This window comes from Pelophylax lessonae (genome assembly GCF_965119305.1).
Source record: "Pelophylax lessonae genome assembly, chromosome: 2".
Lineage (NCBI taxonomy): Eukaryota > Metazoa > Chordata > Amphibia > Anura > Ranidae > Pelophylax > Pelophylax lessonae.
Window position 1 is genome coordinate 596,976,447 of NC_138769.1, and position 22,811 is coordinate 596,999,257.

The window sequence follows — 22,811 nt, forward strand, 5'->3', positions numbered from 1 at the left end:
TGTGGCAGTGGAAAAACAAAACAATGCTGGAATTGCTGAGCATGTATGCTCTGCTCTGATCAGTGGGGGATCAGCAGACAGATCCCTCGCTGAGCAAAGCAGAGTCCACCCTGTGTGATAGGGGCTTAAGGGAGGACATACAGTAGATGATGCAATTTTTTTTCCTGCAACCACAGATTGCAGGATCCTCCAACACAGTAAGTGTTGATGGGGGAATTCCTCCCGTGGAGTGCTTGTGTTCTCCTGGCAGGGGGGCAGAGGGGGCCATCCATGCTAGGAGAACAAAGTGATTTCTGCTAGAGGCTATAATGGCTGCTAGCAATAATTGCATGTAAAATCTGACATGCTGGTTGTATCCAAGTCATACAACAATCGACTTGAGTACAATCGGCCTGCCCATAGATGGTTCAAATCTTGACCGGTCCCTGCTAAACCAACTGAGATTCAAACCATGTATAGCTGGCTTAAAAAGGCGCTCCAGTCTGGGGAAAACAAATTAAAGTCAGCAGCTACAAATACTGTAGCTGTTGACTTTTAAAGAGGAAGTAAAGCTTCCTCTGTAACTTGTAGTTATAGGTAAGCCTATGATAAGGCTTACCTATAGGTACTATAAATAACTCCTAAACATGCACCGTTTAGGACGGGCATCACTAAATGACAAACCGCGATCCGTGTCCGGCCTGAGCTACTGCTCTATCTGGACCACCGCAATCACGCCATTTAGATGTGCGACGTGCCAGAACCGCAGGGGCGACATGTGAGGTGCACGGTGGGCTGATGAGATACAGCAATAATACCGTTAATCGGTTTACTCACGGTTAGCAGAAAGCCTCCCTGGGCCGGTCGCACAATGACGAGGAAGAAAGCACAAAATCCTCCGGGGCACGCTCTGAGACAGGGAAAACATCAGCCAAGATGGTGGTTGAGGTGCCCTGGATGACAATGATGTTTAGGGTGCTTGTGGTGGCTAGGTCCCTTGATGGTATTTGTCGTGACGCCAGTACCGTTAATGGTGGTACCACCAGTTGTAGTAGCGATGTTGAAGAATGAGTTAGACAGTGGTAGGATACAACTCACAACTTTTACTGTGACTGGTCTTGGTTACAGTATTAACATTCAGATAGAATACAGTCTCTGGGTAAATAGAGGAATTCTGCTGATCCACTGTTAATAGGCTTTGGTAATCCTGGACTCAGGCTGTGGTTCAGTATAATGCTTACTGGTAAGTGACTCGGTTTCTGGTCCCTTTTGAATCCAGTGACATTCGGTGAGGTTGTCGGTAGCTAAGAAATCCTTCACCTATTATTCTCAAAGGTCTTTGATGCCAGTTGGTGGCTATTAGCCTTTGATTTGAGCACTTTCAATTTGTCCCTTCTTTGGACTGAACTTCACTCCTCCACCTTGTGCTTACTCTACACACTGAACACTGAACACAACTACTCCCCACAGATAGGACCTGAGCTGGGTTAGATATCTCAGAGTGGTGCTATCCCCATCTAGTGGTGGGAAGTATTAAGCACACTTGACCAGCCTATAAACAGGGATGCAACAGGTGTAGAATGCAAAATGACATGCAATACAGCAATGACAAAGAAGTAATACATTTGCAGTTCCCACGTTTCCTGAGTGGGACACTGCATACCCCAATGGTAAAACGCGTGTCGACCTTGACACATTTTTGACTCAATGTTGTGTCTTCCTGTAAGATATAAGAGAAAGGTAAAAGCATGCATGCATAGGAAATAACAACATAAACCCATTCTTGTATTTTTTTGTATCTGCAAGTAAAAAGGGGTTAGGCAAACATATCTCAGGCAACAACGAAATGTGATAAAAGGTGACAAGAAGGGGTGTAGGTTTCCCTCTGAAGACTGGTGATGTATGGCAAAACCAGAATAGTCCATAATGAGATGGAAAAAGAAAAAGAAAACAAAAATAACATCTCAGGAGGCTCACAGGTTATGAGTCCGTTCCCTGGGCACAGGAAAATGTCAACAAAGGAATATCACGGAGGCTCAGATATGTGAAAGTCCATCTCCGGGTGCAGGCTTGAACGTTACAAAACCTTAGGTAAGTAGTCCTTTTAAAAAGTCTTTTAAAGGAAATGAACATGCTATCACAAGTAAGTCTTCTTCTCACTCTGGAACTCTGGACGATGTAAGGATGCACTCAATGATGAGATGACATGGCTGGTAGTTGTCTTCACGGCTGCTGGTGCAGGAAATCCCTATAACGGGCAGGTGGTTGTCCTCTTGTAGTCCTGTCAGATCTTCGGCTGAGATTCTACAGGCATTGTTTCAAGGGAACTTGGTGTCTCCTGAGCCATGAGCCATGGTGTAAGGAACCATTGTAAAGGATCAGAGTCTAATAATGTTTTTCCAAAAGACTGTAGTGGATCCTCTGAATCAGATGATTTTGTAGGCTCTGGTTCTATGGATTGAGTTTCCTCTTGGACAGCTTCTTCTTGAAGAGTTTCTTCTTGAGTACTTTCCTTGAGACATAACTTAAGGCGATTGCGATGTACTACACGTCTCTGGATTGAGAATAGCTGTAATGGTGTAAGGTTCTCTCTCCCATTTGCTATATAACTTGCTGGTGCGATGGTCATTTTTTAACCACACATGGTCACCAATTTTGAGCGGTTCTGCTTTGGCAGATTGATTATAATCTTTTTGTTGCTTTTAATAAACATGTTCCATGCGATGTTGAACAATTTCTTGTGCATCAATTAGACGTATTTGGTGCTCACTCACCCAATCAGTCTTTGGTAGAGGGTTGATTGCATCAGACACTTGTATGCCCAAAGTATGGTCAGCAGGTAGTTTACCTTGTCGGCCAAACATGAGATAGTAAGGTGTATACCCAGTAGAACAGTGAATGGTGTAATTGTAGGTGTACATCAATTGAGGCAATAGAGTAGGCCAATCACTTCTTGTAGCAGGTGGTATCGCTCTTAACATCTCAATTAAAGTTTGGTTCATTTTCTCGCAAAGCCCATTCCCTTGGGGGTGGTAGGTGGTAGGCTGTGGTCCTGATGTTCTGGCAATTGTGAAGTGTACACAGTTCTTTGAAGAGTTGCGACTCAAAGGCAGATCCCTGATCTGTAAGGATTCTTTCTGGGCATTCATATGGCAATAGGAAATGTTTCCAGAAGGCATCTGCAGTTGTTTTAGCGGTCAAGTCCTTGACAGGTACGGCTACAACAAATTTGGTATAATAATCAATGATGGTCATGGCGTATGTGTAACCTTAGCGACTTGGTTCCAGCTTCACATGGTCAATTGCAAGTATTTCTAGCGGTGTTCAGCTTACAATGGGATGGAAGGGTGCTTTCATTTCTTCCAACAGCACAGGTGGAACATTCTCGACACCACTTTTCAATGTCTCCTCTCATCCCAATCCAGTAGAATCTTCTACGGGTGGTGGCTTCTGTCTTCTGCACGCCAAAGTGTCCTGATTGATCATTCATGATACATTTCAAGAATGATTCTTGCATCTCGGAGTGGTATTAAGATTTGGTATAGACGATCCCAGGTAATTGGGTCTAAACTTCTTCTTAAAGCGGAGTTCCGGGCAGAGAAACGATTTTTTTCTGAACATACCCCCGGGACAGTCAGGGCTAGCACATTCCACAATGGCTAGCCTCTGATCTGTCCCGGTTCGCACTTACCTGTAAGAAGAAATACTTACTTAGAAATTTTCTTCCACAGCGTTTCCATCTCGGTTGTGGGCAGCTGAAGCCGGCGCGGTCTTCTTCTCTGTCTTCTTCCGTGTCTTCGTGTCCCAGAATGCACTGCACCGGCCCCTCTCGTCACTTCCGGTGCGGCGCCGCATTCCTAAACAGCTTCTGGGCATGCCCAGAAGCTGTTTAGCAGGGGAATGCGGCGTCGCCTGGAAATGACGAGCGGGGCCGGTGCGGCGCATTGATTCCTGGGAGCTATGACGTTTAGCTCCCAGGAATCATCGCGAGGCAGGAAGTGACGGGGTGAGCCTCGGCGCTGGAGGAGGAAGCTGTCATAGGTGAGTATTTACGATCTTCAATAAAAAGGTGAGTAAACAAAAAAAATAAAAATAACTATCCAATTCCTTTTCAGGTGAGGCATACCTAGCGGAGGGGCACAAAAAAAAAAATCTTTTTTGTGCCCGGAACTCCGCTTTAATAGTAGGCCCTTCTGCAGGAAGAGATGTTTTCTGTGTCTCCATTGTTTTGACATTTCTGGATCATCATTTCTTCAGGCTGGCATCATCGCGGCTCCAGCCAATCAGATGGATGGAGGACGCGAACCCGGAAGGAAGACATGTTAACATGTCGGCCATGTAAGTGTTGTGCTGGCAGCGCTGCGGGGGCTTATTTATAAGGTAAGTATTTCATAATGAGCTGGTATGCGATGCATACTAGATCATTATGCTTTTGTCTTTCAGGTTTTTATATTTTTTTGGGAGGTTTACAACCTCTTTAATATAAAGACACTTATACAGGTAACCCGCGATGTTCGCACCCTAAGCCGATTCTTCAATGCACTGATCACTGCACTGCTGCACTGATCACTTCCAGGCTCCAGCCAACCTGCCCCGAGCTTGCCAGCGCTCTTCTTTTGCCTGATTCTCTCAGCACTTACTTGCTGAAGAAGTCAGGCAGTGTGCATTAAGATAAAAAAAAAAACTTCTGTGGCAGCAGCCCCCCTCAACCCCCTTAATACCTACCTGAGCCTGTCTTTGTCCAGCAATGTTGCAGGAGTGTCTAAGATGCCTGGAACTCCCCTTCTCATTGGCTGAACAGCAGCATGGCGCAATTGGCTACTACTGCTGTCAATCAGTCAGTCAGCCAATCAGGAGAGAGAGGGGCGGGGCCAGGTCAAGACCATGTCTAAATGGACACAGGGAGATATGACTCGGCTCGGTTGCCCCCACATCAAGCTACTTGCTGTGGGGGCACTCAGCAGGAGGGAGGGACAGCAGTGGGGTGCGATTGGCTCCCGCTGCTGTCAATCAAAATCATTCAGCCAATCAGGAGAAAAACAGGGTAGAAGCGGGTTGGGATTGCAGCTCCGTGTCTAAATGTACACAGGGAGCCGTGCTTCGGCTCGAGTGCCCCCATAACAAGCTGCTTTAGACTCTTTGCCTAAATCCAATATGTGTTGTAATTTCGGTTGGATTGACATTATGGGGTCAGAGCGGAGTGAACAGTATGTAGTATGATCAATAAGCTGTCTTATGTCTAATGCTTCTTGTTTATAACTAACAGAATCCAAAACCACTACAGAACCCCTTTATCCTCCTGACGGATCACTATGTCAGTCCTCTTTTTTTTAATGCATTCAAAGCTCTGGTTTCTTCCTACACTGAACAAAATTATAAACGCAACACTTTTGTTTGTGCCCCCATTTTTCATGGGCTGAACTCAAAGATCTAAGACTTTTTCTATGTACACAAAAGGCCTATTTGTCTCAATCTACGAAAAAAAAATCTACGAATTTAAAGCCACAAGTAATGTGGAATACGGAAGGAGCGGTATACACCCTAGAATGCAGTTGCGGGCTGCAATATGTAGGTCGAACGAAGAGACTATTGAGAATAAGGATAAAGGAGCATGTAAAAAGTATTATAAAGGGTAGCGATAAACATAACGTCTCAAAACATTTTGCAAAATACCATCAAAAAGACCCATCACATCTGAGATTCTGGGGTATAGAACCCTACTAGAAACATTGGCGGGGGGGACACAAAATTTGCACTTTAAGTAAACTAGAATCTCAATGGATATTTAAAATGGATTCTTTTACCCCTAGAGGCCTCAACGTAGAATTCGACCTGAATTGTTTTATTAGCGATTTTTAAAAGATTAAGGATTTTAATATAAACATATGAATAATACCTATCCTTTTAACAGAAGATTTTAGAGAAGAGAAACTAAAATTCCCCCCCTAAACAGAATAACTTAGAATAGCCTTATTTATATCTTATGGGAAGTTTTATATATTTTAATATTCCAATATAATCTTTTATGAAACACTATTTATTTCATGGATTTTAATCTGTATTTATAAATTGTTCTCTATGAAGCACTATGAAATATGAAGCAGAGTAGTCCGTTCTGTCAAATAGAAGGAATACACACATCAGTATCTCTACTGAATAATACACCTCGTTTTCCCTATACAATTCCTATTATACATATCTCCTACATGATTTTAATTATTAATTTACTGTATTTAATATGTTTTTTATAACTAGAGCTTTTATGATTTTTATTAAAACCTAATAAAGTTTATATAATAAGTAAGGAATATACACTGTTGGATCAGAGCGATGTACACCTCACTTCCGGTGTATGCTAGAGAAATCTTAATGTGAAGATAGGGTGAATACAAACAATGCCGAAAAACTCGCAACCAACGGGCGGGCAGACATTGTAAAATGGCTGAATTATGACTTCCGCCAGAAATCGGGACAATAGATTTTCCAAAATGGCGACGAATGCATTTCCGGCTTCCCAGGTATATCAATGCGTCACATCCAGCTATAGCCACTCCCTGAGGAAGTCACGTGACCTAACGCGTAGGAGGAGCCCTATACCCAGAAGTGACGTATCGGACGGAACTCGATCTCCATAGCGTTCCTATCTCTGTATATGCTGGATACAAGTTAACCAATTGTAAGTGTAACTCTAAATGTGTGGGATTAAAACACATAATACTGCACCATGATAGCCTTGTCTTTTTTGAGATAAAAAAAAGGGAGGATAGTGTGAGGAGACCGTGCCTAAAGGTAACTATCGGAGGAGACCCCAGGAGATCCTGATACACTAGAAATCTGCGCAGGAGACCTGGAGTTAAAGTGGAGTGAAAGTGGATATCGATAAAGGAGAGGAATCACAGCCAACACCCCAGAGACCCTGGAGACATACTACAAGCGCATTACTGCTGATATAAAGGTGAGAGTTTAGCACACCTAGAAGTGGCACAAGGTGGAGGAAACTAAGGGGGGGATTTACTAAAACTGGTGCAGACAGAATCTGGTGCAGTCGTGCATGGTAGCCAATCAGCTTCTAACTTCAGCTTGTTCAAGTAAGCTTTGACAATAAAACCTGGAAGCTGATTGGCTACCATGCACAGCAGTACCAGATTTTGCACTCTCCAGTTTTAGTAAATCTCCCCCTAAGTCACTATATCCACATTAAGAATATCTACAAAAAGAAAAAGGATTGGAATAATATTTTTAAGCTGTTTTGGACTTTTTTTTTATACGGAATTTTAAAGATTATATGAACACTTATTGATGTTGATTGAAGATACCTTTTCTATAGATTGGTTTTAAAGAAGGTGATCTTAGGAAACACTCAACACTTTTTATGAGCACTATTATCTATGTGTCACGATAATAATTGATTATTTATCCTGTTACAATATTCATTTATTTTGATGCAAAGTTTTTATAACAACGCACATTTATATTGATTGAATACACCTTTTATTTGATTGTTTTATGAACAAGGAGATTGTAGGAAGCATTTAGCACTTTGATCAGCACTACTGTGTATGTGACACAACAGATATTGCACATTTATTCTGAAGATATTATTTTATTCGATTTATAGATTATAGTTTGGATCAGATATTAAAGCACTCAGCACTTTCATCAAGAGGTTTTATATTTTATATTTATTATTGATTTGATATACACTTTCCAAAGAAGCACCACAGATATATATAATTTTCAGCTAAATCAATCACCAATATTGAACACAGATTCATCTTTTTTCTCTCACATTGCACATATTTGTTTAGACCTTAAAGCGCACCACTACCCCCACTATAGCACTTATTTAACTGTTCAGTATCAGTATCAGTGGTGCAGCATTAAGGACATTCCTACACCCCTGACAGCTCAGGAATCACATACACCGGTTTGTCTCAAATATTGTTCACAAATCTGGCTAAATCTGTGTTTGTGAGCACTTCTCCTTTGCCAAGATAATTCATCCACCTCACAGGTGTGGCATGAGATGCTGATTAGACAGCATGATCATTGCACAGGTGTGCCCTAGGCTGGTCCCAATAAAAGGCCACTCTAAAATGTGCAGTTTTACTGTATTGAGGGGTCAGGAGGGGGGGGGGGGGGTCTGAAAACCAGTCAGTATCTTGTGTGACCACCATTTGCCTCACGCAGTGCAACACATCTTCTTCGCAGAGTTGATCAGGTTGTTGATTGTGGCCTGTGGAATGTTTGTCCACTCCTCTTCAATGGCTGTGCGAAGTGGCTGGATATTGGCAGGGCCTGGAACACACTGTCGTATACGACGATCTAGAGCATCCCAAACATGCTCAATGGGTGACATGTCCGGTGAGTATGCTGGTCACGCAAGAACTGGGATGTTTTCAGCTTCCAGGAATTGTGTACAAATCCTTGCAACATGGGGCCGTGCATTATCATGCTGCAACATGAGATGATTGTCATGGATGAATGGCACAACAATGGGCCTCAGGATCTTGTCATGGTATCTCTGTGCATTCAAAATGTCATCATTAAAATGCACTTGTGTTGGTTGTCTATAACATACGCCTGCCCATACCATAACCCCACCACAACCATGGGCCACTCGATCCACAACATTGACATTAGGAAACCACTCATCCACACGACGCCATACACGCTGTCTGCCATCTGCCCTGTACAGTGAAAACCAGGATTCATCCATGAAGAGAACACCTCTCCAAAGTGCCAGACACCATCGAATGTGAGCATTTGCCCACTCAAGGCGGTTAGGACGACGAACTGCAGTCAGGTCAAGACCCCGATGAGGACGACGAGCCTGCAGATGAGCTTCCCTGAGACGGTTTCTGACAGTTTGTGCAGAAATTCTTTGGTCATGCAAACTGATTGTTGCAGCAGCTGTCCGGATGGCTGGTCTCAGACCATTTTGGAGGTGAAGATGCTGGATGTGGAGGTTCTAGGCTGGTGTGGTTACACGTGGTCTGCGGTTGTGAGGCCGGTTGGCTGTACTGCCAAATTCTCTGAAAAGCCTTTGGAGACAGCTTATGGTAGAGACATGAACATTCAATTCATGGGCAACAGCTCTGGTGCACATTCCTGCAGTCAGCATGCCAATTGAACGCTCCCTCAAAACTTGCGACATCTGTGGCATTGTGCTGTGTGATAAAACTGCACATTTTAGAGTGGCCTTTTATTGTGGCCAGCCTAAGGCACACCTGTGCAATAATCATGCTGTCTAATCAGCATCTTGATATGCCACACCTGTGAGGTGGATGGAATATCTCGGCAAAGAAGAAGTGTTCACTAACACAGATTTAGACAGATTTGTGAACAATATTTGAGAGAAATAAGAATTTTGTGTACATAGAAAAAGTCTTAGATCTTTGAGTTCAGCTCATGAAAAATGGGGGCAAAAAAAAAAGTGTTGTGTTTATATTTGGTTCAGTGTATGTGAGATTTAGAGTCGGTTCACACTATGGCGACACGACTCTGTACTACTTCGGGGGCGACTTGTGAAGTCCCGTGCACCGCGACTTCGGCGCGACTTGCACGGACTTCATATAATGAATGTCTATGCAAGTCGCTCCGAGGTCGTCCCTAAGTAGTACAGGACCCTTTTTCTAAGTCAGAGTGACTTGTGTCGCTTCTATTAGAACTGGTCCTGTAGCAGTCAATGGACCGCGAGGGACCGTGACTTGTCAGGCTGACAAGTCGCCTGACAAGTCGCGGTAGTGTGGACCGAGTCTTAATCTACTGAATGAAGTTTGACTAATTCGGATTCAACAATGTTATGAAATGAATCCACAATGTAATTTCTGGCTTGTATAGGATAAAAGTATTTGTCACTCATTTCAATATTGGATCTTTGTATCCCAAAAAACCCACCGTCTGATTCAGTTTGGAGACTTTCCAAAGTGGACTTCACCATAAGATGGTCAAATATAAAAGAGAAAGTCTCGCTTGGGACATGATGACATAATGTGGACTCGATATTGCACACTGATTCCAACATTCACTATCTTAAATCCTTTTGCTGATAACCTTACTAAATACATAAGAAGGTTTATTATAATTATATGTTATAATGGCACCTACAGTCAGGTCCATAAATATTGGGACATTGACACAATTCTAATCTTTTTGGCTCTATACACCACCACAATGGATTTGAAATGAAACGAGATGTGCTTTAACTGCAGAATTTCAGCTTGAATTAGTTTTGTCTTCAGCAAGTGAAATGCATGCTCAATCGGAATCAGGTCAGGTGATTGACTTGGCCACTGCATAACATTCCACTTCTTTCCCTTAAAAAACTCTTTGATTGCTTTTGCAGTATGCTGCAGTATGCTTCGGGTCATTGTCCATCTGCACTGGGAAGCGCCGTCCAATGAGTTCTGAAGCATTTGGCTTAATATGAGCCGATAATATTGCCCGAAAAACTTCAGAATTCATCCTGCTGCTTTTGTCAGCAGTCACATCATCAAGAGAACCAGTTCCATTGGCAGTCATACATGCCCACGCCATGACACTACCACCACCATGTTTCACTGATGAGGTGGTATGCTTTGGATCATGAGCAGTTCCTTTCCTTCTCCATACTCTTCTCTTCCCATCACTCTGGTATAAGTTGATCTTGGTCTCATCTGTCCATAGGATGTTGTTCCAGAACTGTGAAGGCTTTTTTAGATGTTGTTTGGAAAACTCTAATCTGGCCTTCCTGTTTTTGAGGCTCACCAATGGTTTACATCTTGTTGTGAACCCTCTGTATTCACTCTGGTGAAGTCTTCTCTTGATTGTTGACTTTGACACACATACACCTACCTCCTGGAGAGTGTTCTTGATCTGGCAAACTGTTGTGAAGGGTGTTTTCTTCACCAGGGAAAGAATTCTTCGGTCATCCACCACAGTTGTTTTTGTGGTCTTCCGGGTCTTTTGGTGTTGCTGAGCTCACTGGTGCGTTCTTTCATTTTAAGGATATTCCAAACAGTTGATTTGGCCCCACCTAATGTTTTTGCTATCTCTCTGATGGGTTTGTTTGTTTTTTCAGACTAATAATGGCTTGATTCACTGATAGTGATAGCTCTTTGGATCTCATATTGAGAGTTGACAGCAACAGATTCCAAATGCAAATAGCACACTTGAAATGAACTCTGGACCTTTCATCTGCTCCTTGTAAATGGGATAATGAGGGAATAACACACACCTGGCCATGGAGCAGCTGAGCAGCCAATTGTCCCATTACTTTTGGTCCCTTAAAAAGTGGGAGGCACATATACAAACTGTTGTAATCGCTACACCTTTCACCTGATTTGGATGTATATACCCTCAAATTAAAGCTGAAAGTCTGCAGTTAAAGCACATCGTGTTTGTTTCATTTCAAATCCATTATAGAGCCACAAAGATTAGAATTGTGTAGATGCCCAATATTTATAGACCTGACTGTATATTTTGATGTTAATGATACCTTGTTGTCTAACTGATGAATATTCGACTGTGTAACAGATCCATCAATGTTCTTTACTCGTTGCCTCCTTTCTGTAATGTCAATTGTTGAATTTTCCTACTCTTTTCCAAAAACAATATTGTGAATGAAAGTGTAATATATTTAAGTTTCTCCAGCTGACCCTCCCCAGGCAAGTTTCCTTCAGGCCCTCAGCCCATAGCACCTGCAAAGGCATAGTAGCCATAGCTTTTATGGAACACACACACATGCCCCCTTCCAGGGCTTCCCAGTGGTTGGAGCAGAGGTGGGGAACCTTTTTTCTGCCAAGGGCCATTTGGGCATTTTTAAAATCATTCGGGAGCCGTACAAAATTATCAACTTAAAAAATTATATTTGGTCGAACATTTAATTAACTCACCCCTAATGTGATGGCTGCAACTGCTTCTCTTTGGTGAGGTGTGTGATGTTAGCTGGTATTGATGATGTTGCTACTTGCAACTGGTTTTCCAGGTTTGCCCCCTTAATGCAGAGTGATTAGTGCCCCAATCAATGCAGAGTGATGAGTGCCCCACATACCAATGCAGAGTGATGAATGCCCCCACATATCAATGCAGAGTGATGAGTGCCCCACATATCAATGCAGAGTGATGAGTGCCCCACATATCAATGCAGAGTAATGAGTGCCCCCACCTATCAATGCAGAGTGATGAGTGCCCCCACATATCAATGCAGAGTGACGAGTGCCCCACATATCAATGCAGAGTGATGAGTGCCCCACATATCAATGCAGAGTGATGAGTGCCCCCACATATCAATGCAGAGTGATGAGTGCCCCCACATATCAATGCAGAGTGATAAGTGCCCCCACATATCAATGCAGAGTGATGAGTGCCCCCACATATCAATGCAGAGTGATGAGTGTCCCCACAGATCAATGCAGAGTGATGAGTGCCCCCACAGTTCAATGTAGAGTGATGAGTGCCCCCACAGATCAATGCAGAGTGATTAGTGCCCCCACAGATCAATGCAGAGGGATTAGTGCCCCCACATATCAATGCAGAGTGATGAGTGCGCCACATCAATGCAGAGTGATGAGTGCCCCACATATCAATGCAGAGTGATGAGTGCCCCACATATCAATGCAGAGTGATAACCCCCCCCCCTATATCAATGCAGAGTGATAACTGCCCCCCCTATATCAATGCAGAGTGATGAGTGCCCCCACATATCAATGCAGAGTGATGAGTGTCCCCACAGATCAATGCAGAGTGATGAGTGCCCCCACAGTTCAATGCAGAGTGATGAGTGCCCCCACAGATCAATGCAGAGTGATTAGTGCCCAGTGGCGTCCCGTGCATAGGGGGCGCCAGGGCGCCGCCCCCTCTAAAAAAAAAAAAACAATAAAGTTCGAAAAAAAAAAAATCGGTTCGCCGGCCAATGTGGTGGCTAAAGGGGGGTGGGGTTTACGACCCAGAAGAGGCGCCGATTGGCTGCCTTCTGGGGGCGTAACCTGGGCGCAGGAAAGAGCGCTTGGCCACCGCCACCTTCGTGATATCCTGGCTGTGATTGGTCCAGTCTCCAGCCTGGACCAATCATCATTCAGGATATCGCTGACGTCGCAATGGGGGCGGTGCCGGTGCATGCGTCAGTCACTCACCGTCACCGCCGCTCAGAGAAGAGGAGAGGCCGCCCGCCGGTTCCCGCCGCCGAGACGAGGGAGAAGGACCCGCCGCAGAATAGGAGGAAGAAGCTGAGCCGCGCCGCCGCCAGGTAAGTTTGAAGGGAGCACGCACGCTGGTCTCTGCATTGATTGGAGTACAATGCTGTGGGCACTCTGCAATAATTGGGGTACAATGCTGGCACTCTGCAATCATTGGGGGACAATGCTGGCACTCTGCAATCATTGGGGGACAATTCTGGCACTCTGCAATCATTGGGGGCCAATGCTGGCACTCTGCAATAATTGGGGTACAATGCTGGCACTCTGCAAACATTGGGGGACAAAGCTGTGGCACTCTGCAATCATTGGGGTACAATGCTGGCACTCTGCAATAATTGGGGGACAAAGCTGTGGCGCTCTGCAATAATTGGGGGACAATGCTGGCACTCTGCAATCATTGGGGGACAAAGCTGTGGCGCTCTGCAATCATTGGGGGACAATGCTGGCACTCTGCAATCATTGGGAGACAATGCTGTGGCGCTCTGCAATCATTGGGGGACAATGCTGTGGCGCTCTGCAATCATTGGGGTACAATGCTGTGGCGCTCTGCAATCATTGGGGTAGAATGCTGGGGGCACTCTGCAATCATTGGGGGACAATGCTGTGGGCACTCTGCAATCATTGGGGGACAATGCTGTGGCGCTCTGCAATCATTGGGGGACAATGCTGTGGCGCTCTGCAATCATTGGGGGACAATGCTGTGGCGTTCTGCAACCATTGGGGTACAATGCTGTGGGCACTCTGCAATCATTGGGGGACAATGCTGTGGTGCTCTGCAATCATTGGGGGACAATGCTGTGGCGCTCTGCAATCATTGGGGGACAATGCTGTGGCACTCTGCAATAATTGGGGGACAATGCTGTGGCGCTCTGCAATCATTGGGGGACAATGCTGTGGCGCTCTGCAATCACTGGGGGACAATGCTGTGGCACTCTGCAATCATTGGGGTACAATGCTGTGGGCACTCTGCAATCATTGGGGGACAATGCTGTGGGCACTCTGCAATCATTGGGGGACAATGCTGTGGCGCTCTGCAATCATTGGGGGACAATGCTGTGGCACTCTGCAATCATTGGGGGACAATGCTGTGGCGCTCTGCAACCATTGGGGTACAATGCTGTGGGCACTCTGCAATCATTGGGGACAATGCTGTGGCGCTCTGCAATCATTGGGGGACAATGCTGTGGCGCTCTGCAATCATTGGGGGACAATGCTGTGGCGCTCTGCAATCATTGGGGGACAATGCTGTGGTGCTCTGCAATCATTGGGGACAATGCTGTGGCAATCTGCAATGATTGGGGTACAATGCTGTGGCGCTCTGCAATCATTGGGGTACAATGCTGTGGCACTCTGCAACCATTGGGGTACAATGCTGTGACGCACTCTGCAATCATTGGGGACAATGCTGTGGCGCTCTGCAGTGATTAAGGACAATGCTGTGGCGCTCTGCAGTGATTGGGGACAATGCTGTGGCGCTCTGCATTGAAAGGGGCTCGCACGCTTAACTCTGCATTGATGGGGGCACGGAACAGTTGCATTGAAGGGGGCACGCACGCTGAACTCTGCATTGTGGGGGCACAGAACAGTGTTCATTGCATTGAAGGGGGCACAGAACAGTGTTTATTGCATTGAAGGGGGCACAGCACAGTGTTCATTGCATTGAAGGGGGCACAGAACAGTGTTTATTGCATTGAAGGGAGCACAGCACAGTGTTCATTGCATTGAATGGGGCACAGAACAGTGTTTATTGCATTGAAGGGGGCACAGCACAGTGTTTATTGCATTGAAGGGGGCACAGCACAGTTGCATTGAAGGGGGCATGCACGCTGAACTCTGCATTGTGGGGGCACAGCACAGTGTTCATTGCATTGAAGGGGGCACAGCACAGTTGCATTGAAGGGGGCATTCACGCTGAACTCTGCATTGTTGGGGCACAGCACAGTGTTCATTGCATTGAAGGGGGCACAGCACAGTGTTTATTGCATTGAAGGGGGCACAGCACAGTGTTTATTGCATTGAAGGAGGCATTGCACAGTGTTCATTGCATTGTGGGGGCACAGAACAGTGTTCATTGCATTGAAGGGGGCAGAGCATAGTGTTTATTGCATTGAAGGGGGCACAGCACAGTGTTTATTGCATTGAAGGGGGCATAGCACAGTGTTCATTGCATTGAAGGGGGCACAGCACAGTGTTTATTGCATTGAAGGGGGCACAGCACAGTGTTTATTGCATTGAAGGGGGCACAGCACAGTGTTTATTGCATTGAAGGGGGCATAGCACAGTGTTCATTGCATTGGAGGGGGCACAGAACAGTGTTTATTGTATTGAAGGGGGCACAGCACAATGTTCATTGCATTGAAGGGGGCACAGCACAGTGTTTATTGCATTGAAGGGGGCATGCACGCTGAACTCTGCATTGTTGGGGCACAGCACAGTGTTCATTGCAATGAAGGGGGCACAGAACAGTGTTTATTGCATTGAAGGGGGCACAGCACAGTGTTTATTGCATTGAAGGGGGCACAGCACAGTGTTTATTGCATTGAAGGGGCACAGCACAGTTGCATTGAAGGGGGCACGCACGATGAACTCTGCATTGTGGGGGCACAGCACAGTGTTCATTGCATTGAAGGGGGCACAGCACAGTGTTTATTGCATTGAAGGGGGCACAGCACATTGTTCATTGCATTGAAGGGGGCACAGCACAGTTGCATTGAAGGGGGCATGCACGCTAACTCTGCATTGTGGGGGCACAGCACAGTGTTCATTGCATTGAAGGGGGCACAGCACAGTGTTTATTGCATTGAAGGGGGCACAGCACAGTGTTTATTGCATTGAAGGGGGCACAGCACAGTGTTTATTGCATTGAAGGGGGCATGCACGCTGAACTCTGCATTGTTGGGGCACAGCACAGTGTTCATTGCATTGAAGGGGGCACAGAACAGTGTTTATTGCATTGAAGGGGGCACAGCACAGTGTTTATTGCATTGAAGGGGGCATGCACGCTGAACTCTGCATTGTTGGGGCACAGCACAGTGTTCATTGCATTGAAGGGGGCACAGCACAGTGTTCATTGCATTGAAGGGGGCACAGCACAGTGTTTATTGCATTGAAGGGGGCACAGCACAGTGTTTATTGCATTGAAGGGGGCACAGCACAGTGTTTATTGCATTGAAGGAGGCATAGCACAGTGTTCATTGCATTGTGGGGGCACAGAACAGTGTTCATTGCATTGAAGGGGGCAGAGCATAGTGTTTATTGCATTGAAGGGGGCACAGCACAGTGTTTATTGCATTGAAGGGGGCATAGCACAGTGTTCATTGCATTGAAGGGGGCACAGCACAGTGTTTATTGCATTGAAGGGGGCACAGCACAGTGTTTATTGCATTGAAGGGGGCATAGCACAGTGTTCATTGCATTGAAGGGGGCACAGAACAGTGTTTATTGTATTGAAGGGGGCACAGCACAATGTTCATTGCATTGAAGGGGGCACAGCACAGTGTTTATTGCATTGAAGGGGGCATGCACGCTGAACTCTGCATTGTTGGGGCACAGCACAGTGTTCATTGCAATGAAGGGGGCACAGAACAGTGTTTATTGCATTGAAGGGGGCACAGCACAGTGTTTATTGCATTGAAGGGGGCACAGCACAGTGTTTATTGCATTGAAGGGGCACAGCACAGTTGCATTGAAGGGGGCACGCACGATGAACTCTGCATTGTGGGGGCACAGCACAGTGTTCATTGCATTGAAGGGGGCACAGCACAGTGTTTATTGCATTGAAGGGGGCACAGCACATTGTTCATTGCATTGAAGGGGGCACAGCACAGTTGCATTGAAGGGGGCATGCACGCTAACTCTGCATTGTGGGGGCACAGCACAGTGTTCATTGCATTGAAGGGGGCACAGCACAGTGTTTATTGCATTGAAGGGGGCACAGCACAGTGTTTATTGCATTGAAGGGGGCACAGCACAGTGTTTATTGCATTGAAGGGGGCATGCACGCTGAACTCTGCATTGTTGGGGCACAGCACAGTGTTCATTGCATTGAAGGGGGCACAGAACAGTGTTTATTGCATTGAAGGGGGCACAGCACAGTGTTCATTGCATTGAAGGGGGCACAGAACAGTGTTTATTGCATTGAAGGGGCACAGCACAGTGTTTATTGCATTGAAGGGGGCACAGCACAGTGTTTATTGCATTGAAGGGGGCACAGCACAGTTGCATTGAAGGGGGCACGCACGCTGAACTCTGCATTGTGGGGGCACAGCACAGTGTTCATTGCATTGAAGGGGGCACAGCACAGTGTTTATTGCATTGAAGGGGGCACAGCACAGTGTTTATTGCATTGAAGGGGGCACAGCACAGTGTTTATTGCATTGAAGGGGGCACAGCACAGTGTTTATTGCATTGAAGGAGGCATAGCACAGTGTTCATTGCATTGTGGGGGCACAGAACAGTGTTCATTGCATTGAAGGGGGCAGAGCATAGTGTTTATTGCATTGAAGGGGGCACAGCACAGTGTTTATTGCATTGAAGGGGGCATGCACGCTGAACTCTGCATTGTTGGGGCACAGCACAGTGTTCATTGCATTGAAGGGGGCACAGAACAGTGTTTATTGCATTGAAGGGGGCACAGCACAGTGTTTATTGCATTGAAGGGGGCATGCACGCTGAACTCTGCATTGTTGGGGCACAGCACAGTGTTCATTGCATTGAAGGGGGCACAGCACAGTGTTCATTGCATTGAAGGGGGCACAGCACAGTGTTTATTGCATTGAAGGGGGCACAGCACAGTGTTTATTGCATTGAAGGGGGCACAGCACAGTGTTTATTGCATTGAAGGAGGCATAGCACAGTGTTCATTGCATTGTGGGGGCACAGAACAGTGTTCATTGCATTGAAGGGGGCAGAGCATAGTGTTTATTGCATTGAAGGGGGCACAGCACAGTGTTTATTGCATTGAAGGGGGCATAGCACAGTGTTCATTGCATTGAAGGGGGCACAGCACAGTGTTTATTGCATTGAAGGGGGCACAGCACAGTGTTTATTGCATTGAAGGGGGCATAGCACAGTGTTCATTGCATTGAAGGGGGCACAGAACAGTGTTTATTGTATTGAAGGGGGCACAGCACAATGTTCATTGCATTGAAGGGGGCACAGCACAGTGTTTATTGCATTGAAGGGGGCATGCACGCTGAACTCTGCATTGTTGGGGCACAGCACAGTGTTCATTGCAATGAAGGGGGCACAGAACAGTGTTTATTGCATTGAAGGGGGCACAGCACAGTGTTTATTGCATTGAAGGGGGCACAGCACAGTGTTTATTGCATTGAAGGGGCACAGCACAGTTGCATTGAAGGGGGCACGCACGATGAACTCTGCATTGTGGGGGCACAGCACAGTGTTCATTGCATTGAAGGGGGCACAGCACAGTGTTTATTGCATTGAAGGGGGCACAGCACATTGTTCATTGCATTGAAGGGGGCACAGCACAGTTGCATTGAAGGGGGCATGCACGCTAACTCTGCATTGTGGGGGCACAGCACAGTGTTCATTGCATTGAAGGGGGCACAGCACAGTGTTTATTGCATTGAAGGGGGCACAGCACAGTGTTTATTGCATTGAAGGGGGCACAGCACAGTGTTTATTGCATTGAAGGGGGCATGCACGCTGAACTCTGCATTGTTGGGGCACAGCACAGTGTTCATTGCATTGAAGGGGGCACAGAACAGTGTTTATTGCATTGAAGGGGGCACAGCACAGTGTTCATTGCATTGAAGGGGGCACAGAACAGTGTTTATTGCATTGAAGGGGCACAGCACAGTGTTTATTGCATTGAAGGGGGCACAGCACAGTGTTTATTGCATTGAAGGGGGCACAGCACAGTTGCATTGAAGGGGGCACACACGCTGAACTCTGCATTGTGGGGGCACAGCACAGTGTTCATTGCATTGAAGGGGGCACAGCACAGTGTTTATTGCATTGAAGGGGGCACAGCACATTGTTCATTGCATTGAAGGGGGCACAGCACAGTTGCATTGAAGGGGGCATGCACGCTAACTCTGCATTGTGGGGGCACAGCACAGTGTTCATTGCATTGAAGGGGGCACAGCACAGTGTTTATTGCATTGAAGGGGGCACAGCACATTGTTCATTGCATTGAAGGGGGCACAGCACAGTTGCATTGAAGGGGGCATGCACGCTGAACTCTGCATTGTGGGGGCACAGCACAGTGTTTATTGCATTGAAGGGGGCATAGTACAGTGTTCATTGCATTGAAGGGGGCACAGCACAATGTTCATTGCATTGAAGGGGGCACGCACGCTGAACTCTGCATTGAAGGGGGCACGCACGCCGGTCTCTGCATTGAAAGGGGGCATGTACACTGGTCTCTGCATTGAAAGGGGGCATGTACACTGGTCTCTGCATTGAAAGGGGGCATGTACGCTGGTCACTGCATTGAAAGGGGGCATATACCATCTCCTGTACCGTGACCTGTGACATGCCTATACCATATCTGTGCCATGCCTATACCATCTCCTGTACCATCACCTGTGCCATGCCTGTACCATCACCTATGCCATGCCTATACCATCACCTGTGCCATGCCTGTACCATGACTTCAAAGTCACGCAATTTTTTACTGCGTTTTTTGAGGCAAAGCGATACCTATTACATTTTTCTTTTTGCGCCCCCCCATAAATTTTGAGCACCAGCCGCCACTGTTAGTGCCCCCACAGATCAATGCAGAGGGATTAGTGCCCCCACATATCAATGCAGAGTGATGAGTGCGCCACATCAATGCAGAGTGATGAGTGCCCCACATATCAATGCAGAGTGATGAGTGCCCCACATATCAATGCAGAGTGATGAGTGCCCCACATATCAATGCAGAGTGATGAGTGCCCCACATATCAATGCAGAGTGATGAGTGCCCCACATATCAATGCAGAGTGATAAGTGCCCCCCCCCCCATATCAATGCAGAGTGATAAGTGCCCCCCCCCCCCCCGATATCAATGCAGAGTGATGTGTGCCCCACATATCAATGCAGAGTGATGAGTGCCCCACATATCAATGCAGAGTGATAAGTGCCCCCCCCCCCATATCAATGCAGAGTGATAAGTGCCCCCCTATATCAATGCAGAGAGATGAGTGCCCCCCCCATATCAATGCAGAATGATGAGTGCCCCTCCCCCCATATCAATGCAGAGTGATGAGTGCCCCCCATATCAATGCAGAGTGATTAGTGCCCCCACAGATCAACGCAGAGTGATGAGTGCCCCCACATATCAATGCAGAGTGATGAGTGCCCCCACAGATCAATGCAGGGTGATGAGTGCCCCCACAGATCAATGCAGGGTGATGAGTGCCCCCACATATCAATGCAGAGTGATGAGTGCCCCCACAGATCAATACAGAGTGATGAGTGCCCCAACATATCAATACAGAGTGATGAGTGCCCCCACATATCAATGCAGAGTGATGAGTGCCCCCACAGATCAATGCAGAGTGATTAGTGCCCCCACAGATAAATACAGAGTGATGAGTGCCCACACATATCAATGCAGAGTGATTAGTGCCCCCACATATCAATGCAGAGTGATGAGTGCCCCCACAGATCAATGCAGAGTGATTAGTGCCCCCACATATCAATGCAGAGTGATGAGTGCCCCCACATATCAATGCAGAGTGATGAGAGCCCCCCCATATCAATGCAAAGTGATGAGTGCCCCCCATATCAATGCAGAGTGATGAGTGCCCCCACATATCAATGCAGAGTGATGAGTGCCCCCACAGATCAATGCAGAGTGATGAGTGCCCCCACAGATCAATGCAGAGTGATTAGTGCCCCCACATATCAATGCAGAGTAATGAGTGCCCCCACATATCAATGCAGAGTGATGAGAGCCCCCCCATATCAATGCAAAGTGATGAGTGCCCCCCCATATCAATGCAGAGTGATGAGTGCCCCCACATATCAATGCAGAGTGATAAGTGCCCCCACATATCAATGCAGAGTGATAAGTGCCCCCCCCCCATATCAATGCAGAGTGATAAGTGCCCCCCCTATATCAATGCAGAGTGATGAGTGCCCCCCCATATCAATGCAGAGTGATGAGTGCCCCTCCCCCCATATCAATGCAGAGTGATGAGTGCCCCCCCCCCCCAATCAATGCAGAGCAGGGTTCTTCTACTTACCCGGCCCGGGCGCTCGCATAAGAAGTCACGCCTCCTGGACCGACTCATATGATATACGTCACGCCTCCTGGACCGACTCCTATCATAGACGTCACTACTGTGCTGTCTATCATAGGTAGGAGGCGTGACTTTGTATGACAGCGGCCACACCGGGTAAGCAAAGGAACCCGCTCTGCTTGTAATCAGGAGGCGCTCCCCCTCCCCTTCCCCTCCAGAGGCAGCCCAATGGCAGGGCCGGATCAGATGGCTTCGGGGGCCGCAGGTTCCCCACCCCTGGGTTAGAAAGACTGATCAGATCCAAAATATTTATCTTTTCCCCAGTCACACCTTCTGAGTCAGCCTCCCAGGGATTGGTTATAGTCCAATAAACATTCATTACCCCAGTGAATGATCTTCCCACTTTGTCGCTGTAATATTCTTACAGCAGCAGACAGAAGCAATCAGCCATCATGTTTCGGGAATACCTGAACAAATAAGCTGAATATAGCAGATTCATGTACTAAATTTAGCCAGCCCAGGGCAGGGGTGATACATTTATCAACAGCACTTCAAGAACTAAATATTTTTTTGGATGAGATATGAGGAGTACACCATTTAAAACAATGTTATATCTAAACTCAAGAACAAAAAAAAATGTATATATTGCAAATTACCAGTCTTTTGATGTGGTAGCTCAATTTGTTTACTTTTTTTTACAAGTTTGCAAGTTCAGAAATATATCAGTTGATCCTGCTAGAATTCCAATATTCTTAGAATTTCCTGTGGATTGAACTGAGGTTGAAAATGTTATGTTATCTACAAAACAACTTCTTTCTATTTTATGGAGATGGAGAGGGGGAGGTGTTTGTTGTGGAAATCGGGCGAGGAGCCTCCATAGATACAGTACATTGAGTGAGTGTTGTCACCCTAGGACAGGAAATGTGTTACTGGTAGGATCACTGGGTGAAAATAAAGGGGGAAAAAAGCCTGAAAAATAAAACAAACGCAAGCACCACATCAAAGAACTGGTAAGCTGCAACATATTAAATTTTTTTGTTTACATACACTGTCAAGTTTGCTCCAGGGTCTTTTTGCTATTAGTTAGTTACACTTCACATCATACGAACTGTACAAGTACACATACCACTGAGAGACTTTTGTCTTTCCTCCATACTGAAGTGTGTCAACAAACAACGGTACTATAGAAAAGATAAAATGCCGGTCACTGGACCTCTGACGTTGGTCGGGACATAGGATCCGGAAGTGCTTCCGGGGCAGGCGGCCCCACAAAGCGGCGGAGGACACCCAGGAGAAGATATTCCCCATCCATCACCCAGCGTCCCGCAGAAGGATCGACCGGAGGTGTGGAGCCAGAAAGAACCCCGGAGGATGCTGCCATTAGACGGAGGAGTTCGGCGGCGGGCTCCAGGCCGCCCACCCTTCAGCCGTCAGGATACCGCCAGACTGGAGGATG